We start from the raw sequence: 26996 nt of genomic DNA on the forward strand, positions 1-26996 counted from the left end.
TTAAAGTAGTTTTTTTTCCTAATTCTGTGAAGAAAGTCACTGGTAGCTTGATGGGGATAGCATTCAATCTTTTGGGCAGTATGGCCATTTTCATGATATTGGGTCTTCCTATCCATGAGCATGGAATGTTTTTCCATTTGCTTGTGTCCTCTCGTTTCCTTGAGCAGTGGTTTGTTGTTCTCCTTGAAGAGATCATTCACATCCCTTGTAAGTTGTATTCCTAGGTATTTTATTCTCTTAGTAGCAATTGTGAATGGGGGTTCACTCATGATTTGGCTGTTTGTCTGTTATTGGTGTATAGGAATGGCTTGTGATTTTTGCACATTGATTTTGTATCCTGAGACTTTGCTGAAGTTGCTTATCACCTTAAGGAGATTTGGGTCTGAGATGATGGGGTTTTCTAAATATACAATCATGTCATCTGCAAACAGAGACAATTTGACTTCCTCTTTTCCTAATTGAATACCCTTTATTTCTTTATCTTGCCTGATTGCCCTGGCCAGAACTTCCAGTACTATATTGAATAGGACTGGTGAGAGAGGGCATCCTTGTCTTGTGCTGGTTTTCAAAGGGAATGCTTCCAGCTTTGGCCCATTCAGTGTGATACTGGCTGTGGGTTTGTCATGAACAGCTCTTATTATTTTGAGATACGTCCCATCAATACCTAGTTTATTGAGAGTTTTTAGCATGAAGAGGTGTTGAATTTTATCAATGGCCTTTTCTGCATCTATTGAGACAATCATGTGGTTTTTGTCATTGGTTCTGTTTACGTGATGGATTACGCTTATTGATTTGCATATGTTGAACCAGCCTTGCGTCCCAGGGATGAAGCTGACTTGATCATGGTAGATAAGCTTTTTGATGTGCTGCTGGATTGTTTGCCAGTATTTTACTGAGGATTTTCACATCGATGTTCATCAGGGATATTGGTCTGAAATTTTCCTTTTTTGCTGTGTCTCTGCCAGGTTTTGGTATCAGGATAATGCTGGCCTCATAGAATGAGCTGGGGAGGAGTCCCTCTTTTTCTATTGTTTGGAATAGTTTCAGAAGGAATGGTACCAGCTCCTCTTTGTACCTCTGGTAGAATTTGGCTGTGAATCCATCTGGTCCTGGGCTTTTTTTGGTTGGTAGGATATTAATTACTGCCTCGATTTCAGAACTTGTTATTGATCCTCCTTTTTTCCAGATGTCTCTCTCTCCCTCTCTCTCCTCTCTCTTGCAAGAAACTGTTCTCCTCTTCCTCTCTCCTTTCCACTATTAAACTTTCTGCTCCTCAACCCACCCATGTGTCCATGTTCTGAATTCTTGCCCAGCGCAAGGCAACAAACCACAGGTTATTCCCCAGACAAAGAAGGTGTTTCACCAACACTCATCTTACAGTATGTTACAGGTTAAATGTGATTTTATATAAATAACTTTACAACTATATTTTCTAAGACTTCTTTCAAAGCTTCTTGATTTGGCAAGTAACAGAATGGGTTACAGTAGTTTACATACAACAGGTGTCCCAGTGAAGACATTGTGATATTAATGAACAAGGCATAGGAACACCTTTGCTTTGGGAAATCTTACTCTAAAACAGGAGTGTGCTACCATTAGCTATGAAAATAATTTTAAAGGCCTAAACTCCTTTTTTTCAAGTCTGGCTACTGTTATAGCACCCTTACCCTAGACTGTGACAACTATTTACTTGTCTATGAATTGTTACCTCCTTACTGCACAATGTCTGGTACAGACAGCACTCAGTGTTTGCTGGACAAACAAATTATTGAAGCAGAATACCCTATTCTCCCAAGTATCCCAGGTGTCTGAGACATTATTACCCTGTGTTATTGTCAAACTCACCTAATAACAATTCTCAAAGTCCTACATCATAATCCATTTATGCTTCACTATTAAAAAAAAGAATTACGGTATGTACGCTTGGCACCTCAAGCTGTCATGTCAATCTAGCCAAGAATCCAAGATGAATACAAATTGAATAGCTAAAACATCCCAAGTGAGTACTCTTGATGTGAAGCTTTAACAACTTGTCCTGATATGCTATGCTATGCTAGCTTTAAACAATTAGCACAGCTAACATTATAGATCTAATGTCCCCCAACATTTCCGCTTAGCAGCCTCTTTGCAAGAGGAGTTCATGTCAAAAACTTGGGTTTTGGACTTGATTTTGCTTATCAATTGCAGAGGCTGCAGGGTATGACAAGACTGAAACAGGGTATGGAATCAAACAGGGGCTCACAATAACAAGTGCACTACATACCAACCATGAGCACACAAGCATGTCACTCCACCTCCCTGCATCACAGCAATCAACAAACAGGGTAACAATAATGAACTGCTGCAAGGATCAAACAGAATACTCGGCAGAAACTACAGCTACTTGATCTTAAGTCACTTAAGCTTCGCATACTAGAACACTTGACTGTAAAGACTCAGCAACTACCCTGCTCGCCTTACAGGATTGTTGCAGGGATAAAACAAAATAAGAAAATAAGTTTGGTTTTTTAAGTTCAAAGTGCTACACAAATATAATGCTACTATCTTCCTAGGAGGATAATTGCATCTGTGAATGGAAGGAGGCAGAAGAAGTAACAATGTCAGCTTGGCTCTGAAGGAGCCTCTGCTGATGGCCCTCCCAGACTGAGCTCCTGCTGCCCGCTGTGAGCAGCTGAGTGCTGGTTACTAATAGCTCACAGACAAACCCTTCTCCAGAGAACTTTCCTTGGCCCACATAGTCCAGAAATGCCTGGGACATGGTGCCTCTAGGGGCGGCCTGTAGCTCAGAACCAAGGAAAGCGGGCTGAGCCCCTGCTCAAGGAGGGGTGGCTATGTGGCCTCAGAGCTCCCCAGGGGGTCAGGCTGAGGCTAGACTTGGTCTAAGAGCACTTTTTCCCAGCTTCTTCCCTTGCTCTCACTTGCTTCCCTCACTTCCTTCCTGGTTTCTCCTGACAGTACTTCTTCAGTAAATCACTTGCACAGGCTTTCTGTGATGGTTAATACTGAGTGTGAACTTGACTGAAGGATGCAAAGTATTGTTCGGTGGGTGCCTGTGAGGGTGTCGCCAAAGGAGATTAACATTTGAGTCAGCGGACTGAGAAAGGCAGACCCACTCTCAATCTGGATGGGCCCATCTAATCAGCTGCCAGTGCAGCTAGAATAATGCAGGCAGAAGAAAGTGGAATGAGGAGACTTGAGTCTTCTGGTCTTCATCTTTCTACCATGCTGCATGCTTCCTGCCCTCAAACATCAGACTCTGAGTTCTTCAGCTTATGGACTCTTGGACTTACACCAGCGGTTTGCCAGAGGCTCTAGGGCATTTGGCCACAGACTGAAGGCTGCACTTTGGCTTCCCTACTTTTGAGGTTTTGGGACTCGGACTGGCTTCCTTGCTCCTTAGCTTGCAGATGGCCTATTGTGGGACTCCACCTTGTGATGATGTGAGTCAATTCCCCTAATAAACTCCCTTTCATCTATTCATCTATCCTATTAGTTCTGTCCCATTAGAGAACCCTGACTAATACACTTTGCTTTTAGAAAACCTCATCTAAGCCACCACCAATATCTTCTAGTATTGACTTATCTGGCTGAAATCTCACCCCCATCAACAAATGGAAATGTTTCCAGTGTGGCCCAAGCTCTCAGTAGGAATCGTCAGTGCATCAGGTAGTGCTCCACAGGTCCAGCCAGTGCTGATGGCTTTTGGAAATAAGCTTGAAGCCAAAGTTTGGGCAGAAAACATGGCATTACCAGAGAGAGAGGATACAGCCCCGTTTGGAGCATCCTCAGTAAGGAGGATAGGACGTTCCAAAACCTACAGGCAAAGGGGACTTCTGTCCCTTAGAGAACATGAGAGAGCACCGATCTTGCTCCCTGTGTGAAACACTTCTCTGATCTAGTCTGTGCACAAGTCAAACAGATCTCCCAGAAATGCTCTCTCCACCTAAAAGATATTTCAGTGACATGAAGATTCGCATGACGCATGCTAGGCACGTGTGATCCTTTATTCAGTGACTGAGTCAGGGCACACATCGATGGGACAGAGCAGTGAGAGACACATTCCTGCTGTCAGTCGCTCTCAGTCTCTAACCTGAGTTCCCACAGAGCTGAACACATGAGCCACACATTTTGTCAGCCACTTGCTGCCCCCAATGCTGTGTAACTCCTTGTGTGTATTTCCACATTGCTTCTTCAGGAGAACACAAGCCCTTCCTTGTTCATGAGACACACCTGGAGCATGCTCAGTACTGGGGTTACAAAGGACAGTTCTTGTCCCTTAGATACTCACATGGGACTCTGCACCTAATAGTCCCAGAAATATCCGTTGAATTAAACTGACTGCACCTTGGAAGAATTGAATGGAGGAGGAAGTGGTCTCTGGCCAGGATGCTGAGGCTGCCGGATTTAGACAGTAGGGAAAAGGTATCTGGGGGAGGAGAGGTTTTTGCACTGATGTCGACAAACATGTAAATAAGAATACTCAACAATTCGATGATGGTGGATGGGCAAATGCATGACATATGTAAAGGATGTTAAATGAAAGAGGGAACCATTAATGCCCAGGGCACGGGGACTTACTTTTCTTCTCTCCCACCCCTATGCCTGCCTGGCATAGAGTAAATGCTCAATACTGCTTAAATTTTAGTGGACGTTAATTCCTTCAGCTTAGAATTCTCATATGTGAATTTTTGGAAACTAAAAGATACCTGTATCAATCTTTTGAAGCACACTTGCGAGCATCACGTAATCTATCTCCCACGGCCAATTCACGGCACCACTATGACAGGGATTACCTGTTAACAGTACTCAAACCTTTGTGGGAAAGGCCCAACGGAAACACAAACACCAAACTGGACACAAACTGGGAGAGAAGACTGTGCATTTTACTTTTTGAAATGACCATTAACCCTGCTTCCCTGAGACTTCCTAAGAAGAAACGTGATATCCTCTCCAAGTGGCATGGCAGGCGCAGCCGCAGCCGCAGCACATGGACTGCCCTTCTCATGGCATTCAGCAACCCCCGGGGGGGCTTCCAACAGCCAAGCCCCAGAATACTAAGGAGCAGCAACAGCCCTCTTGGTGTCTCCTCTGTGCCTGAGCCGGATTCGTCACCCCTTTTCTCTACACCTCCCAACCGGCTTCTCATGTTGCAGATTCAAGGCCAAATTCCTGGGCCTGGAATTCAAGACTCCAGGATCTGGCCTCCTCATGGCACCCTTCAGGTCAGCCTCCCCATCCATGCTCCTGCATGCCTTCCTTCTGCTTCCCAACTCTCCAGGTTCTCCCGTGTCTCTCCACCAAGGCTCCCTGCCAGCCTGGATGCTCCTTCTCACAGTGACCCTCAGCAGAACGGTAAGCCACCTCTTGTGTGAAGCTTTCCCTGACTCTCCTGATGATCAGGATGAATCGCTCCTTTTTCTGGGCTGTTTTAATTCTCTGTGCTTCAATTCTTTCAGCTAAAAAAAAAAGGGAATAATGATCTGTATTCTCTCACTTCAGAGTTCTTGATCTTAAAAAGTTAAGGAATGAATTAAAATGTGCGCGAAACTTTATGTTCTCACTATTTACTATGTTCAAAGAAGCCACATATTTGGTCAGCTCATATGACATGTTCGTTGCATAATAGCAGCATGGTAGACACTGAAAATTATTTTTGGACTGTATGAAATACATTTAGGCAACTACTTTTAATGGTTTAAATCAACCCAAATATTCTGAAAATATAGTTTAACTGATTATATTAAATCTGATCTTGCTAAAAAAATTGCCAAATGGAGCATCAACACTGGAGCCAGTTATGTGGCAGCTAGCCTAATGAAATCAAAATAGCACTGACACTTTTCCTTCTCTTGGCAATAAAACAGTGGGCATTTTTAGACATTTTTCAGAGATTTTCCAAAGTATAGACATCTGTCGTTTATATTTCAAGTTTCTCCAAATATAGAATATAGTGTCATCCTTCCAGACTGGGTAGCAAAGATTACTCACTAAATGACTACTTTCTTAACAAGATTCCATGAAGGCATCTGACAAGGTCTGTCTCGACATTTCTATACATACAATGGAGAAATATAGTTAGAAGATAATACCCAAAGTAGATTTATACCTGGGTGAATGATTATACCTATAAAATCAGTTTCAACATAACAGGGGCCCTCTGGTGGCAACTACAGAATTCTGTCTTGTGTTAATCCATGATTTTCAAGATGTTAACAAAAGTAGGTTGATCACAATTTTTAAAATGAAGCAATACCAAAGACAGTGAATCCACTGATGACAGGGTCAAAATCTACCCAATGACTACATTATAAAAACAGGCCAGATATAACAAGATAAGGCATCTTTAAAGTGATAAATGTACGTTTATATGTGTAGGTTCAGATAATCAACTCTCATGAATAAAGATCTATGCTCAAGCAGTCCCCTGCACCACTATTTCTAACAGCATGGAGACAATCTAAACATCCCTCCGTAAGGGGACAGCTAAATAAATTAAGGGGATACAGTATACTTTGTAGCAACGAAAAGAAAAACTACAGTGGACTGAAATAATAATCGGAAGAATATACATGATAAATCTTGGGTGATAAAAGTAGTTTAAGCATTGTATACAGAGACTGTTCTCATTCTTGTTTTGGTTTTGAAAGAATTCCATGTGTGTGTATGTTGATTTTCATACACACATTATGTATGTGTTTGTACATATGATAGCAACATTTGAGCACTTGCTGTGTACCAGACACAATTCTACAGGTCCATTATATTTATTAACTCAATCTTTTCAGAGACACAGGTACACATTCATATCTCTGTATTTTATTTAGGTACAGAAAGTAAGCAGTGGACCAACAATGTAAAAAGGTACTCTCGTATCACACTACCACATGGTTACTGGGGTGGAGAAGGTTTTTCTTATATATTTCTGTATAGTTTAAAGTTTTTCAGAAGAATGTAATATTTCTTAAATTCTAAAAAGGAAACGTGGCTAAGATAGTAACTATGAGAAAAACTGCACAATATAAGTCAATGTATGATGGAATAATTAAATGGGATAAGAGACACAGCGCTGCTACTTCCTAGGTAAATTACCTTTAATTCCTTTAGTAAATTACCTTTAATTCCTAGGTAAATTACCTAGGTAAATTACTTAACTTTTGAGTCTCAGTTTCCCAGTGTACTACAGATAATCAAAACTATTTGCAAAGTAATATGGGTTAAATAAAGTAATGCATGACCATGTCAAGCCCACACTTCCTGGTACATAGTTGGCCTACGTTCATAAACACTGCTTTTAACAGAGAAACAATAAAAAATCACTCTAATCAATACAGGCAGACTACACTTGTCCTGAAGAGCACTCAAATGCAGAGGCTCGGAGAGGCCAGAAAGGAGAAGGACATGGGAAACACAGGAGGAAGGGTTGAAAGAATTAGTGCAACTTGCCCTGGAAGTGATGTCGTAGGGGAAGATTAGCAGCTTAAGTAGTTATTAACATTAGAGAAAATGTTGACTTTTTCTGTTTGGCTGTGATGGACAGAATCAAAACCAAGGTATAAAAGTTACGGTTAATGGGAAGGGGGATCAGATTTGAATGTAAATATATAAACCTTGTAACAGTTACAGCTGTTGAAAATGGTACCAAGTTGCCCAGTAATGGAATTGTTATTCTTGTCAGGTCATAGCAAGCTTTACAACCTCTGTTTGCCCCATGAGAGAAAGTTCATGGAGAACGCACCAGGTGCACTGCAGAGGAGATCCATGCTTGCAGAAGAAGGATAAAGTAGATTACTCCTGAAGTCTCCTGTAACTTTAAGATTTATACGATCTATGGCATTCAAAGGCATTCTGAAGTTCAAAAAGTCTGTTAGTTTAGTAGCTACAGTCATCTTTCAGTGTCCATGGTGGAATGGTTCCAGGACTCCTGCAGATACCAAAATCTGAGGATGCTCGAGTCTCTTATATAAATTGGTACAGTATTTGCATATAATATATGTATTAATACATCCTCCCATATACTTTAAATCATCTCTAGATTACCTACAACATCTAAAACAATGCCAATGCTATGTAAATAGCTGTTATGCTTATTGATATACAATGCAAAATTTGTATTATTTTTTGTCGTATTGTTATTTTTCCCAAATATTTGTGATTCTCAGTTTGTTGGATCTGCAGATGCAGAACCCGTGGACAGAGAGTTGTAGTATTGCTACTTTGACTAGTAAAACTATCTGGCTATTCTCATTTTTACAGATGAAGAAATAGTTCCCAAAGAAAGAAAATTTGCCCGTATAGAATCACATAAACACCAGGCCAGAATAACAACTCTCCAACCCTTAAGGCAGTATATTCCAAACTTTTACCAACTAGGAATTCACTTAATGGGCATACTGTAGACATGCAGATAGATAATTTATTATAAAATTAATAATTTTTACATGTTTATCATACATGGTTTTACATGTTTTAGAAAAATATTGATAAAATATATTTTAAAATTAATTTTAAGTATTCCATATCAGCACAATCTTTCATTTGGGTTCAATGACATATTTAGCTTGAGTAATACTCTGGTTCCATATCTAAGCTAATTAATTAATATATTTTCATTTACATCAATTAAAAAATCACAACTCATGCACTGTACAGAATGTTGGTAACTGTTGCAGTGTTTTGTTCTAGTAAGGAGTACAGATATTTCCACCAAGGATGACCCCAGATATTACGGAAAAATTTACTAAACGCCTCACTTGGAATTTATTGGAAACCTAAGCTATCCTTTAAGGCTGGGAGATGCAATGTTTCGAATTAAGAGAAGTGGGAAATAGATTCTTCATTCATTTATTGCTTATATTTACCTCCAGTTGTTACATATGCCCAACATTTATGCTTCCTTGATGAAAATCACACATGCTAGTAAACAGTCAGATCTTAGTGATCCAGTCTCAGCAGTATTATCCAGTTTTTAAAAATTATATTTCTTATTTCTGTCATTGACCAGGAAGAGACAGATTCAGTCTGAAAAGAGAAAAGCCTATGCAATATGCCATCTGTCTAAGCCAACTGATATCATAGACATGGTCTTTACTCACATAAAGACCATGAAGAAATATTTTATTTCATACCTTATTCCAAAAAGATCTCCTCAACAGCTAGCACAACTCAGTGGAGAAAAGCTGAGCTATTTACTTGCTGAGAATCTCTTCACACAGCCCAGCAGAAAATACACATTCAGTGATGGAATTTTCGTCCTGCTCTTGGTGGAAGAAGTGGAGGGAGGACGAGCATTAGCAGAATGGCATCTTCCTTGCTGCCTACTCAGCTGGTGCCCTGTCATTAGGAATGTCTGGGAACCTTTTGTTCATTATCAGTGCCTTCCAAATAAACAACTAAAAGAAACTCTCCTGAAGCAAAGGGTTTCAATGACAAAAATTACAGAAAGTCACTGAACATTTCTCCCTCATGTGTTAGACATATTCTAAGGACTGATTCATATTCTACACAGTGCATTCAACAAACTATAAAGTGAAATATTCATTCACGCACGACTGCTCTTCCACACTGCATACCCCTGATATTACGTCACATGCAACAGCAGTATTTCATCAAGGATTTTGCCAAAAGCTTGTTCCTCTTTCCTTCTGAATATGTTTGCCATCAGTTTTGAGGTTGATGTTGCAAACTTCTCAGCAAATCTACTTTTGCTATGATGAATGTAACTATGAATGATGCCTCTGAGGTTTTGTTCTATATTCTGGGCCCTTAGTAAGAAAATTCATCAATTTCACCCTGGAAAACACTATTTTGTACTTGATCTGGGAAGACTCAACTGGTTTACTGGAGAGGCCACTGTACTCTGTCTGAAAATGACTCAAAAGCATTGGGGGTTTTATGCCACTATTTGACAAAGTTTCATAACAGAGAAAGCACTGGAGACCACGGACAAATAAATCACCTGCCAAGTAAAATTCAATTTTCAGAGAGTCATTATGCTACTTTCTATTTACAATTTTTCTTTTTCTGTGACTTGAGTAAAATTATCAACCTGGAAGATTAACTGGTCCCTGGACATTAAGATTCACATTTTATAATGACAATGGGTTTCCATTCACTATTTACGCTTATGTTATTTTGAGCTGTAGTTTTTATTATTTTTGTCACTCCTTTTATACTTCAAAGAACCACTTCAGAAGTACTGATCCATTCTTGTGAACTGGATAAAGAAAACAACACAATAATAATGACCCAAAAATGCAAAGGTTAACAAAAATAAACGAGTTAACAAACCCCAGTATGCTTACTATGTGCCATGCACTATTTGAAAGATTTCAATTGCCTTAACTGATTTACTCTTCACAACAACCTTAGAAGGAGGTAGTAGTATCCCCATTTTATAGATAGAGAAATGAGTTGTGACTTCACTTGCCCAAGATCACAAAGTATCAGGAACTGGGGCCAGGCTCTTCTTATGCTCTAAACCCTCTCAAACAAGGAGAAAGCCTGTAGAGATCAGTGCCTGTTAGCTCCATCAGGGGCCTCACTGAAATAACATCATCCCAATCCCCTCACAGCTGGAATCTGCTTAGAGACGTCAACAGCTGGAGGCTCTCAAAAGACACACTCCCAAGTGATGGCTGCCATCCTGCATCTTATGTAAAGGGGGAATCACACATTCCCCTGGCAGGTTGGTTCTGTGTTACATGACCTACCAAGTTACTACCTTTATTTTCTTTTTTTCTGTTGTTCTCTGTTTCTAATCAATGGATTAGAAATCAACCAGATAGACATCTAGAAAACTCGCAAATATTTGGAAATCAAACAAGATACTTTAAAATAAGCCACAGATGAAAGGAGTCATAAAAAGGAAATTAGAAATATATTTATTCAGCTTCAATAGTTTTTGGGGAACAGGTGGTGTTTGGTTACATGGATAAGCTCTTTAGTGGTGATTTCTGAGATTGTGGTGCACCGATCACCTGGGCAGTGTATACTGTACCCAATGTGTAGTCTTTTACCCTTCGCCCCCTTTCTCTCTTCCTCCCTGAATCCCCAAAGTCCATTACATCCTTCATATGCATTTGGGTCCTCATAGCTTAGATCACACTTATAACTGAGAACATACGAAAATTGGTTTTCTATTCCTGAGTTACTTCACTTAGAACAATGGTCTCCAGCTCCATCCAAGTTGCTGCAAATGTCTTTATTTTGTTCCTTTTTATGGCTGAGTAGGATTCCATGGTGTGTATATATACCACATTTTCTTTACCCACTCACTGACTGATGGACATTTAGGCTGGTTCCACATTTTTGCAATTGCAAGTTGTGCTGCTCTAAACATGCATGTGCAAGTGTCTTTTTCATAGAATGACTTTTTTTACTTTGGGTAGATGCCCAGTAATGGGGCTGCTGGATCAAATGGCAGTTCTACTTTTAGTTCTTTTCGATTACATGTTACTTTTGACCACCTATTTTAGATGATGAGACTTTAGCTTCCTCACACAGACTCTCCTCCCCCATGCTGCTAATATAAAATAATTTTGTATTCAATTGATAGTCACTGTTTTCATGGCTACGACTATGGTATATAATGTTCACAGCAGAATCTGTAGTGCACTATGAGTGTATTTCCTTTCTCAATAACTGTTTCTCTTGGAATTGTAACTGTTCATAGTCTCTTGGTTTTCTACTTTCCTATTACTAATGCATCCCCAAACCTTCTGACACAACTATAAAATCCTCTGTACAGAACCCATGAGGTGGCTTCTCAGTGGGTCCTCCTGTTCCCTGGACCCCTCGCACACAGCCATTCCTTCCACAGGCCTCTGCCTACCTGGCAGCTGATTGCTAGGCCATTACAGAGCTCTGTGCCTCTCACCATCCTCGGAATTCCCTTTGCCGCCTTCTTGTGCTGGATCTCATTTCCTGCATCACTTGTCTTCCTCTTTATTTTGCTCCCTCATTTTAGTGGAGTGTATCGTTACAGCAGCTAAATAGTTTATTTTAGTCCTTATGGATCTAAAACGTCTTAGTTCTATTCTTGTACTTGACTGTCGGGCTAAGCACAGAACCACAGGCTGGAACTCATTTACTCATTTCCCCTCAAAAGTAGCGTGCAGCTTTATCATTAGGAATTCCAATGCTATTTGATTCCCGATCATTTAAATCAAATCTCATTTTCCCCTCTCTGGATATTTTTACTATCTCCCCTTTATCCCTGGTGTTCTGAAATTTCACAATAAAGTGCCCTGGTAGGAGTCATTTAAATAAATTGTAAATGTAATTCCAACAGAATATATACTCCACAATGGCACAGGTTTTTGTCTGCTTCCCCCCAACTCCTGTGCCTCTAGTGCAATGGACACAGCCTGTCCTCTGGTAGGCCCTCGGCAATAAAGGCAGAATAAAAGGCAAAACACGCCTGTACTTGCTGCACCCTTTCTATCTGAAGGTACATCAATTTCATGAATTACTTCTCTATAACTTTCTGCCCACTACTACCTTTGTAACTCATATTAGTTGGGTGTCAGACTTTCTGAATTGTGTCAGACTTCCTGAATTGATTCCCAAATTTCCCAAATATTCTTTTTCCCCCCTCATTGTTCTACTTTCTGAGAGATTTTTTTAATCTTATTATTAAAAGTTGCTTTAATCTTTTGTTACTAAATTTTAGTTTTCAGGAGTTCTTTCTTGCAGGCCTAACACTGGGTTATTGGGAGTCCCATTCATTTTACTGCAGGGAGCAGAATCCTTACACTTTGCTATCTGTAAGGTCTTTTTCTCTCCATGTGGTTGATTTCCTCAGAGAAGAATCCTCAAACCTCCTGGGGATGATACTGGTCCAGTTTCCAGCGTTCCAGGAGCCAAGCAAGGGGAGACTGCCAAGATCTCACTACTCAGCACAGGGATTTTCACTTTGAAAAATCCCCACGGGTTCTTGCTTTCTCGTTATTTTAAGGAAATATGTATAAAGATAATGCAGTGGAATACAGGGAAAAAAAGACATGGTCATAATGTCATATTGTTCTTAGTGACCCACTTTACAAAGAAGGCAACTGGGTCTAATCAGATGGGGGCAGGATCCAAATCCAAGTATCCAGACTTCAGCCTCAAGCTCCTCCCCACAGCTACTCTGCCTTGGGGACCCACATCCATCCAAAGCTAGCATTCCACCTGAGCCTCAGCATCAGCATCTCTTTACCCCCTAGTCCCCTCTTCTAGAGCTACTCCATTTCCTCTTCACTGGCTTTTTAGGTTGGCATTCAAACATAGCCTATCTTAAAGATCCCCTCTTGCTCCTCATCTCCTTCCACTTACCACTACAGACTAACACAGCCAAACTCCTTGAAAGAGTAGTCTTCCTGTACTGTCTCCATTTTGTTACCCCTCTCACTCATCAACCGTCTAAAATACGGCAATTTACCCCCGTAACTCCAGTGAAACTATTCTTGCTAACATCACTAACAACCTTGTCTGTAATCCAGTTCACACTTTCACTTTTGGCATCGTCCTTGTTGCCTCCCTTTCCTTAAGCCCCACAACCAATCATTTACCCAGTTGGTCATTTCTACCTCCTACACATCTCTGCAGTCCATCCCCTTCTCTCCTGCTCCACTGTCAGGCCCCCAATCATCTCGCCCCAAGATACCCTAACAGCCTCCTATCCTAACAGGCCTCCTGCCCTCTAGTCTTACCCTCCACACTGCACCCGAGTGGCAGTGCTAAAACACAAATCTGATCGTGTCACACATCCCTGCTGAAACTACTTCTGTGTTGTCTCACTGCCCCAAACTCAACACAGCTTATCAGGCCTTCACGATCTGGTCCAAATATCTTAATGAATAAGGGATTGGGAGTTCCCAGAGGAGTCAGTGACTTGTTGCCATTGTTGGCTCACCAGCAGGGGAGACTGAGTTTGAACCTGGGTCCTCATCTCCAAATCCTACTCTTTTTCTGCTACTGATAGATTATTTCTTTTACTGTCTACTTCACATTATCCATCCTCCTCGTCATTTCTATCAATAAATGTAAATAAGAGTTGATTATGGATGAAAAAATGTAGACTCGGAGAATTTGCTGAAAGTCACACAACAGCCATGACTCCCCCTGAGCTCTGTGCTCTCACTGCTTCTCTATAGGACTTCCCAAATCACCAGTGCTTTGAGGGGTCGTGTCCCTCCACAAGTGCACAGGGGTTGGGGAAGGACCACAGGGCACTGAACTCAAAAGACCTGGGCTCTAGTCTAGTCTGTATGCATATCCACAAACATGATAAACACAAGGCTTACTGTTTGCCACTCAGAGCTCTTGTGGAAATCAAACGAGAATAGAAACAGGAAAATACCTTATAAATATGTTGTAATTAGTACTAATAAGGGCAGGTTTAAAAATAAAGGTCTAGAAGAGCATGCTTAAACAAATAGTGCATTACAACATACCTACTTACTCTAAAAAATCAGCTCTCATATGTTGGTAGGACTATCAAACTCAAATAACTGAAAGTAAGTCAAAGTTAGGAGACATTCTCTTGGAAAGTCCAGGAATTTTAAAAGCAGATATTCTACGATATCCTCTTCTTGAGGACTATTTCCCTATTTTCAATTCCAAAGAATGAACCCATATTCATCTTTCTAGACTTTCTAGACTATTTAAAACTCACAAAGGCAACTGTTTTGCACTTTTGATAATGTAGAGAGCAAGACAGGCAATAAATATCATTTGTAGTTTAATAATTAATGTTTTTCATTATTTTAGCCCTTTTACAAAGATGAATTTATACTTTAAGATCTCCAGTTCACTAACACATAATTAGCATAAAAAGGCCTCTCTGAAAAATGTGATAACATTTAGAATTAATTCATGCTTCTAATCAAACCCAATGAAATAAACATTTTTCAACATTAACAATAAAGTATGTTTAATTTACTGCTTGAGTTGGTTTAATCACATTAAGGAAGTTTTCAGCTACCTTCCTACCTGTTACTCTTCTAACCTCTTTTATCTCTAGAAAAGCATTGTTTTTCTAGTTCACTGAACAAATCCCTTCATGTGAACCTTAAGGTAACTTTAACCCACAAATCCTCCTGGTTAAACATCTCTGTCAAATATGTTCGTGGGCCCGGAATCTGCCACTCACCTGGCTTTTAGATACAAGCTTCGTGTCTCTGTACAATTAGTTTCATGAACTATCTTAGTAATGAATTAATTTTACTCCAAATTCAGTGTCTGAAATTTAGAACAAACCTTATCACAAATATAATCACAATAAGTCTACACAACCTAGTGAGCCCTTCTGTCAAAAGTCAGGAAACCCAACAAAAGTTACTTAAGAGCATGGAGGGATAAGGGTTTTATTACGACAGCGGCAAAATCATTAGAGAGATGGATTAAGAACCCTAAGCATCTTCAACTGCTACTACCACTGCTAGAACTGCCTCCTAAAAATATTTATGACAAGAACCTAAAATATACCTAATAGATTTTTTGGATGTATTACTAGAAGACTGAAATCAGCAGGAATTCTAATTAATGCAGTTAATATAAAACAGCAATTGACATCAAATGTTGGGTAAAATGAGATTTTAAGAACTTTAATCTCTTCCGTTAAAGACAGTAAATGAAATTCCTCTGTAAAATATAATATTTTAAAAGTCAGTAGAACTGCAAGAGGCATATTAACTCAGCAGAGTTGGTTATTATTAATTATAACTGAATACCTACCAACTTCTGCAGACAGAACTGACTGACAATAGGTTAAGTCAAAGTGGTAGGCTTTTAAACAACTTAGGAGATTTTCAGATTCTAGATAATTTTCTATTCAAGAAAATTATTCTTAAGCAAAGATAAATAGAATTAAATCAGGGCCTTAATATGCCCATTCAAAAAAGAATCATATAACAGCAACATCATTTATCTTTTTTTAAAGACATACTGTCCATAATTCCAGGATGAATAAGATCTGAGTTAAAACAGAATGCACGAAAAAGCTCATGGTTGGGGGTAGAAGGAGTAGGGAGTGGGGAAATAAGAACTGATTGACTATTAGTTCCGTCAGCCATAATGAATGGTGCCACAGAGCTACACAGAAAGACACAGACAACATGAAAAGAAGTATCTGGTCAATCCATATGCTCTGACATGGTCAGGTCATATCTGGAATAGTATGTCTAACTATGAACATGCAGTGTCTGAGGAACAGACACACTAGATATCAAATAGAGGGAAATAATCAGCAATTATGATGCTTGGGGATGGAGATCTACCTCAAACCATATTGCCCAAGAAGCAGCTAGAGACACCGAGGGAAGAGGAAGCTTAGTGGTGGAGGAAGGAAGAGGCCCAAAATACATGAAGCCACATGGGAAAGGGAGATTCATCTGTGTTGCTTCAAAGAACAGAATATTAAACAATGGGGAGAAATTAATGGAAGAGATAATTTAGTTCCACCTAAGAAAGAAAGGTCTAAAAATTAGAGTTGTCTGAGTAGAATGGGATGCTGAACAAGTGAGTACTGAATATTAAGCAAGGTCTGGATGCGTTTCTGCCATGGATTCTGTGAATCTTCCTAGCCCCTGTAGTGGAAAGCAGACAGGCTAAATAAATAATTAATTGATTTCTTAGGAATTAATTGAGGATTTCCATTTCTGGGGGTTTGTCTAAGTAGGCACTCTGACCAATTCTACATAAATTCTCATACTGAAAACTAAAAATGTATACAACGTTAACAACAGCTCAATAATAAATAGGACCTGACTGGTGAGTAAGGAATATTAGGAGTCAAAGCTTAAGTGAGGGCAGGAATCTCAAGAAGCAAGGAGGAGACATTTGCTAAAGGGGGACAGACTTTTCCTTTGATTTTCACAGTCTTGTAAGAGTGCTAGGAACAGGGGGAAAAGCCCAGGGGCTGCCCAAGATGGAGCATCTAATAGGGCATCCCAAAGGACCACAGCCTCAGTATTTGGAAGGAAACAATTAAACTGACACCTCCAGAGTATAAAGAAAGTTGCCTATCTCAAATCTTGGTACAAATAGAACAGGGAGTGATCCATGCCCCTCCAAGAATTCATAATCACAAGCCAGCCCTTCTAAAAGTTTGTGGCCAGAAATAACTTGAGGTCCAAAAAACCTCAAGTTGAAAGCTGACTTTCCAGTGCTCCCCAGGGAAGGGGAGGGTGGTGGCTCCAGTCACCTAGGAAAAGCAAAGGCAGCTCCTCTCTGGAGGAACCTGCCCTTAACTCCTGTCTCAGAGAATTACCCCAGATAGGCTGCCAAGAAATATGAACTCATAATAAAAAAAAATAAAAATACAAAAACCAATGCACCATGAGTAAAAGTCAGCAAAAACAACAGAGAGTAGAATCAGAACTGTAAACGCTTTAGCTACTGAATTTATCAAAAACAGGACTGAGACTGAAGGCATGCATACGCATGCATCACACACACAATACTCAAAGCCAGCTAGAAGTCTGGATATGCTGGAATCTCGTTCACTCCTCAGAAACATCCTAAGATCAGAGCTTTAGAGCTGCTGTAAAAGTTATTACATAAAGTGTCATTAAAACCTGAGAATAAAGGCCTCCTCCAGGTATGCATGACATGACAGCTTATCTCTGCACAAAGAGCCATAGCTAGAATAATGCTATGTGGGTACCCGTATATACACAACTCTCAACATGTGCTTTAAATCAACTCCAAGTATGTTTACTTTGAAACATACTAGAGTAATTAAAAGTGGTTAATTTAGAAATTAAAAAACAGAATTAAAAATTCTATTAGTTTAACAAGAGTTAAACTTTAAAAAATCAAAACAAAAATTTTTTAAGTGACATATTTTTAAAGTCATATAATTTTTTTAAAGTAATAGTGGGGAGGGAGGTGAAATCCCACTAGCACTAAAAGAGAAACAAAAGAAAATGTCAAGGACCAACAGTTAAATTATTTTCTGAATTTGATTCCTTGTAATTACATAGATAATGAAATTGAATCAAAAACCACACAGTGGAAATCTAAACTCACCATCTAGGAACAGGTTATGCCTTTGCACCTAAATGTATGCACAAATGCCCTTCTCTTCCCTGTCTTCCCCATGGTTTACAAGCAGCGATGAGCAACAAGAAAACTGGGCAGACAGCTCCTCTGCAGGATAGATGCTTGTGTATTGGAAATAATATAAGGAAATAAAATATCCATCTTCCATCCTTCTATAAAATTGAAAGATAAGGATTTGCCATAAACACCATGTTCTACAAACAAGTACTGCTTGTACCACTACAGCCCTGGATGGCCCGGCTTGGACTGCATGACTCTGGCAGGCCCAGCCCCTGCATACAGGTGACCACAGCAGCACTGGCAGTCTGAGGCTAGGACAGTTAGGCCAGCAGCTCTAGGCCTGGCTCTAAAAGGTGACCTGAGCAGCAAAGAAAGATGCCACCCGTTAGTGTAGAAGATAAGATGAAAACTCAAGATGTCAACTGGAGTTCACAGGAGTGAGCCAGAATTCTGAGACTGAGTTTCTTTAAAAACAATGTGCATTTTCAAAGATTTCTGTGAAAGTCCCCAAATTTTGGGGGGACATATCTTGACACTGTAGTTATAATATTTTTTCTTTAGGCCTTTGTATTATTTACTTCTCTAGCAGGTAACATTTTATTCACCACAATATTAACTTTTTTTTTTAGGTGGTTCTAGTAAAGGAATATTAACTATTAGGTTGGTACAAAAGAAATTGTGGTTTTTGCGGCTGGGCGCGGTGGCTCACGCTTGTAATCCCAGCACTCTGGGAGGCCAAGGCAGGCAGATCACGAGGTCAGGAGATCGAGACCACGGTGAAACCCTGTCTCTACTAAAAATACAAAAAAAATTAGCCGGGCGTGGTGGCGGGCGCCTGTAGTCCCAGCTACTCAGGGAGGCTGAGGCAGGAGAATGGCGTGAACCCGGGAGGCGGAGCTTGCAGTGAGCCGAGATTGCGTCACTGCACTCCAGCCTGGGCAACAGAGCGAGAAAAAAAAAAAAAAAAAAGAAATTGTGGTTTTTGCCATTAAAAGTAATTATGAAAAACACAATTACTTTTGCACCAAGCTAATACTAAACTTTGAGGTAGAGATGATAGTTTTTTCCTGATACACTTCCTAAGCCTTTTTTCAGTTTTCTTAGATGTGAAGCAAACATAATACCCTCAGAAAAGAAAGTGAAGTAGTAGGAAGGAAAAGGCTTCCGTGCAAAGCTCTGTTGGGAAGATCAAACTTCCTACTCCCTGTTATCAGGTTTGGGCAATTCAAGCCCCTGCCAACACCCGCAACCAGCCCTCCATCCCCATGCTATGCACATGTGGAACCAACTTCATGCTCCATTGCCTTCTTCACCTTCATTTCCAGTTTTCCTACATATTAGTGCAAATACACTCACAGGCCTCACCAGGCTTCACTTTGGAAATCTTTTTTTTTTTTATACTTTAAGTTCTAGGGTACATGTGCACAACGTGCAGGTTTGTTACATATGTATACATGTGCCATGTTGGTGTGCTGCACCCATTAACTCGTCATTTACATTAGGTATATCTCCTAATGCTATCCCTCACCCCTCCCCACAACCCACAACAGGCCCCGGTGTGTGATGTTCCCCACCCTGTGTCCAAGTGTTCTCATTGTTCAATTCCCACCTCTGAGTGAGAACATGTGGTGTTTAGTTTTCTATCCATGCGACAGTTTGCTCAGAATGATGGTTTCCAGCTTCACCCATGTCCCTACAAAGGACATGAACTCATCCTTTTTTATGGCTGTATAGTATTCCATGGTATATATGTACCACATTTTCTTAATCCAGTCTATCATTGATGGACATTTGGGTTGGTTCCAGGTCTTTGCTGTTGTGAATAGTGCCGCAATAAACATACGTGTGTATGTGTGTTTATAGCACCATGATTTATACTCCTTTGGGTATACACCCAGGGATGGGATGGCTGGGTCAAATGATATTTCTAGTTCTAGATCCCTGAGGAATCGCCACACTGACTTCCACAATGGTTGAACTAGTTTACAGTCCCACCAACAGTGTAAAAGTGTTCCTATTTCTCCACATCCTCTCCAGCACCTGTTGTTTCCTGACTTTTTAACAATCACCATTCTAACTGGTGTGAGATGGTATCTCATTGTGGTTTTGATTTCTCTGATGGCCAGTGATGATGAGCATTTTTTCATGTGTTTGTTGGCTGCATAAATGTCTTCTTTGGAGAAGTGTCTGTTCATGTCCTTTGCCCACTTTTGATGGGGTTAATATTTCCTTATAAATTTGTTTAAGTTCTTTGTAGATTCTGGATATTAGCCCTTTGTCAGATGGGTAGATTGTAAAAATTTTCTCCCATTCTGTAGGTTGCCTGTTCACTCTGACAGTGGTTTCTTTTGCTGTGCAGAGGCTCTTCAGTTTAATTAGATCCCATTTGTCAATTTTGGCTTTTGTTGCCATTGCTTTTGGTATTATAGTCATGAAGTCCTTGCCCACGCCTATGTAATGAATGGTATTGCCTAGGTCTTCTTCTAGGGTTGTTGTGGTTTTAGGTCTTACGTTTAAGTCTTTAATCCATCTTAATTTTTGTATAAGGTGTGAGGAAGGGATCCAGTTTCAGCTTTCTACATATGGCCAGCCAGTTTTTCTAGCACTATTTATTAAATAGGGAATTCTTTCCCCATTGCTTGTTTTTGTCAGGTTTGTCAAAGATCAGATGGTTGTAGATGTGTGGTATTCTTTCTGAGGGCTCTGTTCTGTTCCATTGGTCTATATCTCTGTTTTGGTACCAGTACCAAGCTGTTTTGGTTACTGTAGCCTTGTAGTATAGTTTGAAGTCAGGTAGCGTGATGCCTCCAGCTTTGTTCCTTTGGCTTAGGATTGACTTGGCAATGCGGGCTCTTTTTTTGGTTCCATATGAACTTTAAAGTAGTTTTTTCCAATTCTGTGAAGAAAGTCACTGCTAGCTTGATGAGGATGGCACTGAATCTATAAATTACCTTGGGCAGTTGGTCATTTTCACGATATTGATTCTTCCTATCCATGAGCATGGAATGTTCTTCCATTTGTTTGTGTCCTTTTTTATTTCGTAGAGCAGTGGTTTGTAGTTCTCCTTTGAAGAGGTCCTTCACATCCCTTGTAAGTTGGATTCCTAGGTATTTTATTCTCTTTGAAGCAACTGTGAATGGGACTTCACTCATGATTTGGCTCTCTGTTTGTCTGTTATTGGAGTATAGGAATGCCTGTGATTTTTGCACATTGATTTTGTATCCTGAGACTTTGCTGAAATTGCTTATCAGCTTAAGGAGATTTTGGGCTGAGACGATAGGGTTTTCTATATATACAATCGTGTCATCTGCAAACAGGGATAATTTGACTTCCTCTTTTCCTAATTGAATATGCTTTATTTCTTTCTCCTGCCTGACTGTCCTGGCCAGAGCTTCCAACACTATGTTGAATAGGAGTGGTGAGAGAGGGCATCCCTGTCTTGTGCCAGTTTTCAAAAGGAATGCTTCCAGTTTTTGCCCATTCAGTATAATATTGGCTGTGGGTCTGTCATAAATAGCTCTTATTATTTTGAGATACATCCCATCAATACCTAGTTTATTGAGAATTCTTAGCATGAAGGCTGTTGAATTTTGTCAAAGGCCTTTTCTGCATCTATTGAGATAATCATGTGGTTTTTGTCTTTGGTTCTGTTAATATGATGGAACACATTTATTGATTTGCATATGTTGAACCAGCATTGCATCCCAGGGATGAAGCCCACTTGATCATGGTGGATAAGCTTTTTGATGTGCTGCTGGATTCAGTTTGCCAGTATTTTAGTGAGGATTTTTGCATCAATGTTCATCAGGGATATTGGTCTAAAATTCTCTTTTTGTGCGTGTGTGTGTCTCTGCCAGGCTTTGGTATCAGGATGATGCTGGCCTCATAAAATGAGTTAGGGAGGATTCCCTCTTTTTCTATTGATTGGAATAGTTTCAGAAGGAATGGTACCAGCTCCTCTTTGTACCTCTGGTAGAATCTGGCTGTGAATCCATCTGGTCCTGGACTTTTTTTGGTTGGTAGGCTATTAATTATTGCCTCAATTTCAGAGCCTGCTATTGGTCTATTTAGGGATTCAACTTCTTCCTGGTTTAGTCTTGGTAGGGTGTATATGTCCAGGAATTTATCCATTTCTTCTAGATTTTCTAATTTATTTGCATAGAGGTGTTTACACTATTCTCTGATGGTGGTTTGTATTTCTGTGGGATCAGTGGTGATATCCCCTTCATCATTTTTTCTTGCATCTATTTGATTCTTCTCTCTTTTCTTCTTTATTAGTCTTGCTAGTGGTCTATCAATTTTGTTGATCTTTTCAAAAAACCAGCTCCTGGATTCACTGATTTATTGAAGGGTTTTTTGTGTCTCTATCTCCTTCAGTTATGCTCTGATCTTAGTTATTTCTTGCCTTCTGCTAGCTCTTGAATGTGTTTGCTCTTGCTTCTCTAGTTCTTCTAATTGTGATGTTAGGGTGTCAATTTTGGATCTTTCCTGCTTTCTCTTGGGGGCATTTAGTGCTATAAACTTCCCTCTACACACTGCTTTAAATGTGTCCCAGAGATTCTGGTATGTGGTATCTTTGTTCTCATTGATTTCAAAGAACATCTTTATTTGTGCCTTCATTTCGTTATGTACCCAGTAGTCATTAAGGAGCAGGTTGTTCAGTTTCCATGTAGTTGAGCAGTTTTGAGTGAGTTTCTTAATCCTGAGTTCTAATTTGATTGTGCTGTGATCTGAGAGACAGTTTGTTATAATTTCTGTTCTTTTGCATTTGCTGAGGAGTGCTTTACTTCCAACTATGTGGTCAATTTTGGAATAAGTGCGATGTGATGCTGAGGAGAATGTATATTCTGTTGATTCGGGGTGGAGAGTTCTGTAGATGTCTATTAGGTCTGCTTGGTGCAGAGCTGAGTTCAAGTCCTGGATAACCTTGGTACCTTTCTGTCTCGTTGATCTGTCTAATGCTGACAGTGGGGTGTTAAAGTCTCCCATTATTATTGTGTGGAAGTCTATGTCTCTTTGTAGGTCTCTAAAGACTTGCTTTATGAATCTGGGTGCTCCTGTACTGGCTGCATATATATTTAGGATAGTTAGCTCTTCTTGTTGAATTGATCCCTTTACCATTATGTAATGGCCTTCTTTGTCTCTTCTGATCTTTGTTGGTTTAAAGTCTGTTTTACCAGAGACTAGGATTGCAATCCCGTTTTTTGTTTTGTTTTCTTTTGTTTTCCATTTGCTTGGTAGATCTTCCTCCATCCCTTTATTTTGAGCCTATGTGTGTCTCTGCACATGAGATGGGTCTCCTGAACACAGCACACTGATGGGTCTTGACTCTTTATCCAATTTGCCAGTCTGTGTCTTTTAATTGGAGCATTTAGCTCATTTACATTTAAGGTTAATATTGTTATGTGTGAATTTGATCCTGTCATTGTGATGTTAGCTGGTTATTTTGCTCATTAGTTGATGCAGTTTCTTCCTAGCATTGATGGTCTTTACAATTTGGCATGTTTTTGCAGTGGCTGGTACTGGTTGTTCCTTTCCATGTTTAGTGCTTCCTTCAGGAGCTCTTGGTAAGGCAGGCCTGGTGGTGACAAAATCTCTCAGCATTTGCTTGTCTGTAAAGGATTTTATTTCTCCTTCACTTATGAAGCTTGGTTTGCCTGGATATGAAATTCTGGGTTGAAAATTCTTTTCTTTAAGAATGTTGAATATTGGCCCCCACTCTCTTCTGGCTTGTAGAGTTTCTGCTGAGAGATCTGCTCTTAGTCTGATGGGCTTCCCTTTGTGGGTAACATGACCTTTCTCTCTGGCTGCCCTTAACATTTTTTCCTTCATTTCAACTTTGGTGAATCTGACAATCATGTGTCTTGGAGTTGCTCTTCTCGAGGAATATCTTCGTGGCATTCTCTGTATTTCATCAATTTGAATGCTGGCCTGCCTTGCTAGGTTGGAGAAGTTCTCCTGGATAATACCCTGAAGAGTGTTTCCCAACTTGGTTCCATTCTCCCCTTCACTTTCAGGTACACCAATCAGAAGTGGATTTGTTCTTTTCACATAGTCCCATATTTCTTGGAGGCTTTGTTCATTTCTTTTTACTCTTTTTTCTCTAAACTTTTCTTCCTGCTTCATTTCATTCATTTGATCTTCAATTACTGACACCCTGTGTTCAAAACTTGATCGACTCAGCTACTGAAGCTTGTGCATGCGTCACGTAGTTCTTGTGCCATGGTTTTCAGCTCCATCAGGTCATTTAAGGTCTTCTCTACCCTGTTTATTCCAGTTAGCCATTTGTCCAATTTTTTTCAAGGTTTTTAGCTTCTTTGCAATGGGTCTGAACATTGTCCTTTAGCTCAGAGAAGTCTGTTATTACCGATCGTCTGAAGCCCACTTCTGTCAACTCGTGAAAGTCATTCTCTGTCCAGCTTTGTTCTGTTGCTGGTGAGGAGCTGCATTCCTTTGGGGGAGAAGAGGCACTCTGATTTTTAGAATTTTCGGCTTTTCTGCTCTGGTTTCTCCCCATCTTTGTGGTTTTATCTACCTTTGGTCTTTGATGATGGTGATGTACAGATGGGGTTTTGGTGTGGATGTCCTTTCTGTTTGTTAGTTTTCCTTCTAACAATCAGGACCCTCAGCTGAAGGTCTGTTGGAGTTTGCTCCACTCTAGACCCTGTTTACCTGGGTATCAGCAGTGGAGACTGCAGAACAGCAAATACTGCAGAACAGCAAATGTTGTTGCTGATCCTTCCTCTGGAAGCTTCATCTCAGAGGGGCACCCTGCTGTATGAGGCGTCAGTTGGCCCGTACTGGGAGGTGTCTTCCAGTTGGGCTACTGAGGGGTCAGGGACCCAGTTGAGGAGGCAGTCTGTCCGTTCTCAGATCTCAAACTCTGTGCTGGGAGAACCACTACTCTCTTCAAAGCTGTCAGACAGGGATGTTCAAGTCTGCAGAAGTTTCTGCTGCCTTTTGTTCAGTTATTCCCTGCCCCCAGAGGTGGAGTCTACAGAGGCAGGCAGGCCTCCTGCGGTGGGCTCCTCCCAGTTTGAGCTTCCTGGCCACTTTGTTTACCTACTCAAGCCTCAGCAATGGCAGACACCCCTCCCCAAGCCTTGCTGCCATCTTGCAGTTCGATCTCAGACTGCTGTGCTAGCAATGAGTGAGGCTCCGTGCGTGTGGGACCCCCCGAGCCAGGTGTGGGATATAATCTCCTGGTGTGCCATTTGCTAAGACTGTTGGAGAAGCGCAGTAATAGGGTGGGAGTGTCCCGATTTTCCAGGTACTGTCTGTGACTGCTTCCCTTGGCTAGGAAAGGGAATTCCCTGACCCCTTGAGCTTCCCAGGTGAGGCGATGCCCCACTCTGCTTCGGCTCACACTCCGTGGGCTACACCCACTGTCCAACAAGCCCCAGTGAGATGAACCTGGTACCTCAGTTGGAAATGCAGAAATCACCCGTCTTCTGTGTCACTCACGCTGGGAGCTGTAAACTGGAACTCTTCCTATTCAGCCATCTTGGAACCCACCTAGCCATTTTTTAAATCTTAACGCAAATTGAGTAGGCAAATTTTTTAATCCAGTTTTAAAAAAACGTTAAATCGTGTATTTTCCCATAATAAAGTTACTGAATATTTTTGTCACCTAATTATAAAATACACGATTAACTGTGGACAAAATAAAAATAAATAAAAGATATTCAACTTAGGTATCCTTGAAAAAAATTAGGCCTTTATAGATATAGAGTATAGATCAGAAGTCTAATTCTCCAGGGTTTTAAAAAATTGTTTCTTTTTCCTTCCAATAGCTATGAATCTACATATAGGTTCCCAGAGTGGCACTGATGAGTGGCTACATCACGCTGAAAAAGGGAAAGATGAACCACAGCAAGATAGGTCAGTATGACTGACTTCAAATAATAATGTTCCTGTCACAAACTAGAAATGCTTAATATCCATTTGAAATGAAAATGCTATATTTTATACATGGCTATTGTTCTCTCTATTATCTCCTGAAATGAAAGTTTTACAGGGCAGGAGCCTTCTTTGAAAGCATGGCCTTCTATTCAGATAAAATTATTAAAGCATTGTACTATGTATATTAGGAGTGATACATTATTTTTGATGCCTAGAAGCAATGAAGGGGTAACCCTTGGCTTTTTAGTTCCACTCCTAGCAGTGGCACAGATTCTCTCCTCAGTTTGAATCTGCATTTTTTTTTTGGTGGGGAACTTTAAAATTTACTTCGGTGCTCATACTATCCAGATTTGCTGGTGGAACTCCTTCAGTCTGGCTTGCGAGCCCTTCTGAAAGGCCTGTATAATTTTTGAGCACTCTCTTACTTTTTGGCACAACACGATGTTCAGGCCTATTTTGTACTTTCCCTCCCCAGGCCCTGGAATTGGTTAGTTCTCCAAGGAGCCCTGGTTCCTTTCTGGGGAGAATGATATATAGAAACCAAGATCTGGATGTCCGCTGTGCTTACTGCTACTGGAGTGCTGCTCCACCAGCAAACAGAGCTAGAGACTACATGTAAGTCTATAGCTATGTACACATATATTCATATTTGCATCTATACTTATTTCTATGTCTGCATGTACTGAAATCCATGAGCTCATACCAATAACTCCAATTCAAAACTACCACCACAGCATTCATTCTCGTTTTCTCCTTTCCATTTTTGTAATTCTTTTCTCTGAAGTGAGAAATCTGGCTCCAGTTATACCAGATATACTTAGGTATTTGATCTATTTTCCTGCATGTAACTAACCACTCATTCACTGCCACCACCAGGCCCAGCCCCAGTGGGGCACTCTCCTCACTCTAAGTGGGCTCAAACACCCTGAGTTGGGCAGCTACTGACACTCCCCACACACCCCCATCTCATCCCTCTCAAGCTCTGCCACCCAAATGCCCTCCCAAGAAGATGCCCTAGTCATCCCAGCTGGCCTGCCCTGGCCCAGTGC

General features: G+C 40.5%; 1 protein-coding gene across 1 annotated transcript in view; it reads right to left on the reverse strand.

Annotated features, from left to right (window-relative positions):
• PELI2 (pellino E3 ubiquitin protein ligase family member 2) overlaps positions 1–26996 on the reverse strand; it is a 186260-nt gene that overhangs the window by 48519 nt on the left and 110745 nt on the right. The window lies entirely within an intron of this gene.

Source organism: Hylobates moloch, unplaced genomic scaffold (genome assembly GCF_009828535.3).
Source record: "Hylobates moloch isolate HMO894 unplaced genomic scaffold, HMol_V3 SCAFFOLD_16, whole genome shotgun sequence".
NCBI lineage: Eukaryota > Metazoa > Chordata > Mammalia > Primates > Hylobatidae > Hylobates > Hylobates moloch.